Raw genomic sequence first — 7,750 nt, 5'->3', positions numbered from 1 at the left:
TCCCGGGTGAAAGGCGGCTGAAGCAAGGGCTTGAATTAAAAAGACGAACGAATAACATCCCCACTCCCCGAAAAAATCCACAAATAAAACCCCCGCCAGTCAACAAAACTTCAAAGCTATGTATTTTTTTTTAGCATTCCAAACCCATTGTGTTTGTCCTGCAGCATGCTGTATCGTAGTCCTGAACTCCGCATGTTTGGAAAAACAGGATTCAAATGACTGAACCCTATTTCTTCAAGTCTGGGTTGACTTTAATGCGAATGTCAATTTCAATATTTTTGCAGATCTTTAGAACCGGTTCTTCAGTCTTTCAGCCTCGTACAGGCTGAAAGACCTTATTGAGGTCTTTCAACCTTGTGCAGTAAATGGTCATTGGACTACTGTGAGAGCAATTAACTCAGTTTGCTTTTGATCACCACACATTGTTGTCCATCTTCCAGGATCTCCTAAATCCTAAAATGTGACATCTTTTATGTCTCGTATAAGTCCTGCCGTTCAGAGACATTTGTTGTCATAGGGAAGATAATGATTTACATCTTTTATGTCTCGTATAAGTCCTGCCGTTCCAGAGACATTTGTTGTCATAGGGAAGATAATAATTCTTGCTTACTGCAAGAGCACAGAAGCTCATTAAGTTCAAAGGGCGAGAGAAGGGATAAACTTGTATAATCTAAATGCCCGGGTATGTCTTTTATAGCAGTTAAAAAGAAATACCCAGGTCTAAAGCCTAGTTTTTATGGAGTGGGGGAGGTTTCTACGTGGTACGGTAACTGTGCAGTGTTTTAGCAGAGTATGCTTCTCTCTTACTCAGTAAGATTATTCTGGATTTCTAGAAGGTCAAAGGATGTAGCTTGCTGGGATGTGGACAATATAACATGTATTGCAATAGAGGCTAGAATGATCTAAGAGGCCTAGGAACAATATAGTATGCCCTGTATAAGGAAAAAATCCCTAGGAATAAATCCAGTTGTAAGAGTTTCTGTTTTGATTTGGAGAATGTTGGTGGTTTGTGTTTGTTGGGGGCTTTAGGAGGTTGTTTGTTTATTTGTTGAAGTGTACATTTTGGAACCATCTTCTACAGGAGCATGCTGTTGGGAAGAGAAGAGAGATGATATGATCCAGTAACTGTAGGGATTAATATTCCTAAGGGTTAGCCTAGTAATTAATTAACAGATTGTTTGCAAATCTCCTGTACTTTGCCTGTTTCCAGATCAGGTGAGAAGACAACTTGCTAACCGTGGGTTTTCTCCTTGAAATGCTGGTGAAAACAGTCTGTTCTCTGAACCCCTCTCCAAGAAATCTTGATAGCATCTGTGCTGAGTCTAATGGGAGTTTAAAGCCTGCAGACAAACACTTGGTTAGATGTCTTAAACTGAAAGCTGAGCCTAGCATTGGAGTCTGGCCCCTGAAATTAACTTGCTTGTCCCAGTAGCTGGCAATCACTGCTTGAGCCCTCAGCAATGACCGAGTGGGGAGCACATGATCTTTCTGTCACTCCACAGTTCCTCACCGCCTTGGACGTGTGCAGTGTAAACAGTGTCATTCAGTGTAATGGAAAATAGTGTTTCAGAACCTGTCGGTGGCTATTTTCTCCATTGCCATCAGTTTTTCTGAAATGGTTCCAATCTGATCCAGCCCCTCTGAGCAGTTGAAAGCTGTGTGTGAATCAAAGCTCAAGCTGCTTTTCTTGACTTTCTGTTTGAGAGCTACAGCTGTGTGTTTGCCATTGCTACAGTGTAGTGTCTGTTAGGAGCTAGGAGCATTGGAATGAGTCTGCCTCTTGGTGTGTCCTGCATTATTCAGGATCCCAGGGGCAGTAAGCTTCTGGGACAGAAGGTCTGTGCGTGACAAATAGATCTCAAGCCTGCTTTTAGGGAAGACAGCTGTTGGGGTATGTTTATGTTGCATTCATTGGCCTGTTTGTCATTATCTCTTTCCATCCATATAGACCCGTTGCTCCAGTTTACCGCCTAGAAAGGGAATAAGAAAATTGGCCCAAGACTCCAAAGGAGATATCTGCAGAGGGTAATGAATAAATTCACCCACAGGTGATCTTGGGAAACTGCTGAGGTCAGGACACAAGCTGTCAGTGGGACAGCAAGTTACTGAAGACTTCTAAGCTGTTCTAATTTCAGAGTCTCTCCTGGGGGTGAGATTTGCTGTGGGTCCCAGTATTGCTGTACTTGGGCAAATAGAAGTATTCAGTTCTCCACCTTGGCTTGAACTACAGCATTTGTTCTTCTTTTAGTTGTGAAAAATCCTTAAAGACATTTGCAATTCCAGGAGACCACACCTGTCAGGTGTAGGTGAGGGTGGGAAGGATTGGAGCAAATGATTAGCAATAATCAAATATGAGAACTTGTCCTAACAAAAGCATCATGAGAACACCTGTCAGGTTAACTTTGTTTTCATCAGGGCTATGTTAATTCATCTTTTAAAGGAGAGTGACTCTTTGATTTTTATTTCTATGCCATAGTCATTAGGTTCACCTGAGAAGCCTTGAGTGAATTTAATCCTTGTGGCTAATTTTTGCACAGATATGATTTGGCTTCACTCCTCTCATATTTCCCATAAAGATTTTGTGTCTGTAAAATATGATTAGTCATTGTAAGATAGCTGAGTTATTGGTAAGACTTGGAAGCAGCAAGTATCAGTGTCGTCCGATATCCTGAAGCATGATCAGACATTATTGAAGGTTAGTAGGCAAGGAAGCAATTTAGAAATAGAAAATCAAAAGGGAATAACTGCGTCTGGTTAATCTTTATAGTAAGTTCAGAAGTCAGCACCTTGTGGAATGTCACATGAGCTAAGTATAAGCTCAATAAACTGTTCTTTTTGAGGCTTTGGTATCTTGATACCTTTTTGCGTAAGTGCAGTATACAGGAAGGTGTCATTACCTAAGAGAATTTCCAAGAAACAGATATAAGAGACCAGACAGTCTTTTTGTTCATATGTTTAAATGTTCCAGCTGCATATTCTATACTGTTCACTGAAGATTCTATATAACAAGACCTGAATTTCCTTTGAAAGGCATAGAACTCTAGACAAATTTGCTGTTTGTTTAGATTTCTCATAAACTGAATGCTTTTTCCATAGCTTTAGTTTTAATTTTGTTCAACTATGCATAAAAGGAGCACCACATGCACACAAGTAAAAGCATTTTTGGCATCCTTTTGTCATTCTCTGGTTAGCTGCCTTACCTTATTGATCCTCTTGCAGTAGGGCAGAATTTTGGCATTTATGTGAGTGACTGACTCCCCACCACTGTCTGACCCAGGAGTGGATGGGACCTTGAGTTACCGAGTCAGTGCTGGATGCTGCTGTACAGTGTACTTCAGTGCCTGAAATTATTTTATTTATAGCAAACTCCATGAAAAACCTTCATATACTTTACTGAAGTCACATCAGTTTTATTATTGATAATACAGTAGTTTTTAATTTGATAGGAGCAGTCAGTGTTTTCTCTAGGTAGGTGTATATACATGTAACATTGAATTTCAAGCTTATTTTTTTATTAGGAGCTTTCACAGTTTCCCACCATATCGCTGCAAAATACGTGGCACTCAAAGTCAGCTCCAGAAATCTACCTGCAGCCTTAAGACTGGCAGGCTTTCACTGGACAAGGTAGTGGTGTTTAAAATACCAACATGCATTTGAAAACCTTGTATAATGGCACATTGGTGCTTTTCAGCGAAGGCAGAGTTACTGGAATAACATTGAAAATCTGAGATGAATCATTTTCTAACCAGTTTTTCCTGCAAAGTCCAGCTTCTTTTATCCTCCAAACTACTCATACGTTTTTGTCAATTGCAGAAAACTTGGCTCTTTTCGAATATTTGGCTGCTGCTACCAATTTGAATTTCAAGGTACGTTATTTATTTAAAGCAATTGAAGCACAAAATTTCTTGTTCAGGCCTTAGTGCTCTATAAGTTTATTTTTTACAGCAGGTGTCTTATGAAAACTCCTACATTAAATTTCTTAAAACATCTCTGCATGTTTGATGGTTCAAGCCCTTAATCCTCTTACTGGCTCTTCACTGGACTCTCTCCAGTAATTTCATTTCTCTCATTGGGGAGCCCAGAACTGGGCAGAGTTTTTGAGATGGGGCCTCACCAGCACTGAGTAGAAGGGCAGAGTCACTTCCCTCAACCTGGTGGCAACAGTCCTCCTAGTGTCCCCAGGATTCTGTTAGAACCCTCTGCAGCCTTTGCTGCAAGGGCACCTTCTTAGCTCACATGCAGCTTGCTGAGCTTTGCTTTCCAGCCAGTCAGTCTGGTGTGTGCTGCTGTGTGGGGTTACTCCTCCCCACATGTGGGACTTTGCACTTCTCCTTGTTGAACTTCACAAGGTTTCAGCCTGCCTGTTGCTCCAGCCTGTCAAGGTCCATCTGGATGGCAGTGAAAACCTTTAGTTTCTCAGCCACTGCTCCCAGTTTCATTCCCTGTACTTGTAAATCCATGGGCAGTTTCAGTTTGGTGGTTTTTTTCTCTGGTGGGTGGGGTTTTGGTTTTTTTTGCATCCACTTCTGGGATGACTGTATATGTCAATTAAACTGTAGTAAGTGGCAAAGTGTGGAAATAAACGTGCTAAAAAGTTATTTGAGGATGTTGACACTGGCTTTGTAGTGCTTCACTATATATCATTTCATTGCAAGCACAGTCTAGGCCAAGTCAGCTGCCATAGTCTAGCCTGAATACTTTGTGTAGGTGGTACTGAGGGATTGGACTGACAGGACCATCAATAACAGAAATCCAAGTGAAATGTGTAATAATGCCTGAAGAGATTGGATAGACATCTCAGTGTTTGGAATTCTCTTTCTTTTGATTTAGTGCCTGATATGAAATCAACACATTTGAGCATGAGAAGTTACTTAGTGATTTGTATAAAAAAAATGCATTAATAGTTTTGGCTTTCTGGGAGATAGAAAATGCAAATTTCTATAGTGATGGCTTACACCCCTGAGAGAAAATACTTGGTCACTGTCTCAGCACAAACACAGTGCTGATGTTCAAGTGTTTAAATACTGGCTTTGATTTCATTAAGTCTGTCCTCAGACTCTTAAAATTTAGTGATCTACCCTAAAGTGTCAAAATACGTTATCACTAAACATACAAAATAAACCTTTTGGGTGTCTGTTTTCTTTTAAAAGCTATAGCAAGCTCACCTCCTGAAGGGAGATCTGATGTGTGGACAGCTAAATACTAAATAAAACTTCTTCAATATTTTCAATATTTAAAGAGGTTTCAGAGTTAAAGCCTTTTACGAGAACTTCTGGGAACTCCAGAATTATTTTCCAGTTCTCTGTGGCTTCTTTTAACATTCAAACAGTAACTCTTACTGATTTGCATGTTAATAGAAATAGATTCCCTCCCCCTCGCTTTTCTCTTTTAAATAGACTGGTTTGGGGTCAGACCAAGACTTCGGGGTACTTGCTTAGTTTTCCAAAACCATTCTCCATTCAAGATGTCCACCTTTAAATGGAAATTTTAATATAGTTTTAAGTATGTTTACTAATTAAAATTGGGTTTCATGTACTTTCCTCTGATATTTTCCTCCACTTCCCATCTTGAAAGCTTCCTTAAGCAATGTCATTTTAAATAGTTTAGTGTCACACTTTTTTCCTCACTAGTCTGTATTTTAAACCAGAGTGCCAAGCTAAAATTTGAAGTTGTAAGTTTATTTTCAGAAAGGAATGAAGAGTTCTTTAGGGTCAAGTTTCAGTTGTGGTTTGTTGGTCTTTTGTTTTGGGTTGGGTTTTTTTTTGCTTCTAAGCTTGCCTAGTTGGAACTTTGCAGGAGTCAGAAGACAAAGCCTTTGTGATAAGATGCTTCTCATTGCTTTATTGGTGGTACCTTGTATGTGCCTGAAGTTATGAGGGCTTCCAGGTAATTCTGAATTCAGAAATGCCATGATACAGGTAATTCTGAACTCAGAACTGCCATCATACCTATAATGCTGCAAATCTACCCACAATCTGTGAACACTCTTGGCCTGGGTGCCAAGGATGTCTGTTTGAGAGCTCTGACAGCATCAAACCTGTGTGTGGTGGTACATGGCCATGTTCTCAGAGACACTGTACGCAGCAGCCATTGCTTTTTGTAGAAAGCTGTCGATTTTTGGTTGTCCAAGTAGAATAGTTGGAGAGAATTGTTTTGTGAGCTTGGTTCGGTTACTGACAGTCATATGTCCTATCATATATATATATGCATATAAAAGCTAACCTATGAATAGATGTCAGAAACCTGTGAGGAGAGACTGAAACTAAATTATCCGCCTACCTAGAAAGGGGAGTCATAGAATTAAGTCTTTCATTGAGGTTTTAGGTGTTTGGGATCATGTGAATGAGACCTCTTCAGTTTTCCTCTGCAGTTGTTAATTTCCTTTGCAGGAGCTCTAGATGTGAAAATTGTGTTTAAGTAATATGTCTCTCTTCATTAGGTGTTTAGAATCCTGACAAGGAGAAATGGCAGGGGGTTTTCTATTCAAGAGGAAGAGTAAATGGGGGGAAAAAGTGAATTGCATAAGCCAAGCAATGTATGGGAAGCAGAAGACATCCTCTTAAAGCTGAGGATTTGCTTCTTTTTGAGGTGTAGGTGGTGACTTTACTCTTTTTAGCACTATCCATGTAAAGCATATGAAATCTACAAAAACATAAAAAGATTCATACTCAATAGCATTTCCAAGAGTAACTGCTTCAAGAATTAATACCTTGTTTTGTGCAGTGTACTGTAATGCAGTTAGCTTTTGTGTCATGGCTTGATGCTTTTTAAAATGCACATGGCAGTTCCTTCTCTGTGCTTCAGAGAGACACTGCCAACCACAGGTAACTTCTTGCATGCCTGACTTAAATGGAAGCATCCTGCACATGGGACCTCTCTTAGCTTCAGATTTTCCAGAGCTGAAGCCCTTACCTGCTTCTGTGATTGTAGCAACATGTAAGCCCTAACACCGACTGTTGAGTGTCTGCAACCTGAAGTCATAAGGTGTCTGAGTTAAACCTCAGTCTTTGCAGTGTAAATGTCCTGAAACCGCAGAAATAACGTAACAGTCTGAGGATGCTTTATGCATAGTAGATGTAGCAGCATAGTTTTTCAGACCATCAGCACACAGGATTTTTAGTGTGCAATGTATTTTCTTGACTTAAAAGTGACATCCAGCCTAGCAGTGTTTGTTTATAACAATGAGTAAAAAATTGGACTTCGTTTAGTTTGGCTCAAGCAGAGGTATGAAAAAGGAAGCGGAGAATCATCTGCAGCTGTTACAGCATGTTTGAATTTAAGCAAAACCAGATAAGAGCAAGGAACAGGCAGTTTTCTCCTTTAAATAAAAGGAAAAAACTCGCAAACAATCAATAAACCAAACTTTAAGGGGTGTGTGTGTTTTTTTAAAGATACATTATTATCACGAGAGAACACTGAAAAGAATGAAAATAGCCATTTCCGATCAGTTGTAGAAATTACTGTGCCGGGGTTTTTTTTTCCCCTTTGAGTAAGACTGCCAAGCTGCTAGGGAAGTCAAAAGCTGTTGTTCATGGCTCTCTGTTGGGAACGAGGTTAATTAGTGTATGCTGTGCACAAATATGCTGCAGACCCAAATGCCCGCAGTTAGAAGACGCTATTGTTTCGGTGCTGGCTGAGTGATTGATGTGGGTGCTGCCTTAGGAACAGTGGCAAGTCAAGTTTAAAAGTCCAAGGCTCCGCCTGTGCCCTTTTACCTACTTTGCTGGCGAGCACGTGGCAGCGCAGGAAT

The 7,750-nt window shown here is 40.2% G+C and overlaps 1 protein-coding gene across 1 annotated transcript in view; it reads left to right on the top strand.

Moving 5' to 3' along the window:
- The first annotated feature begins 3,813 nt into the window (after positions 1-3,813).
- Positions 3,814-7,750, top strand: part of CPT1A (carnitine palmitoyltransferase 1A) — a 33,638-nt gene continuing 29,701 nt past the window's right edge. Inside the window, exon 1 of the mRNA XM_017742160.1 lies at positions 3,814-3,866. The gene's annotated coding sequence lies outside the window, so the exon portion shown is untranslated. The remainder of the gene's footprint in view (positions 3,867-7,750) is intronic.

This window comes from Corvus brachyrhynchos, unplaced genomic scaffold (assembly GCF_000691975.1).
Source record: "Corvus brachyrhynchos isolate BGI_N302 unplaced genomic scaffold, ASM69197v1 scaffold115, whole genome shotgun sequence".
NCBI lineage: Eukaryota > Metazoa > Chordata > Aves > Passeriformes > Corvidae > Corvus > Corvus brachyrhynchos.
Note: the sequence above shows the minus strand (reverse complement) of the source record. Positions and strands in the feature narration are given on the sequence as shown.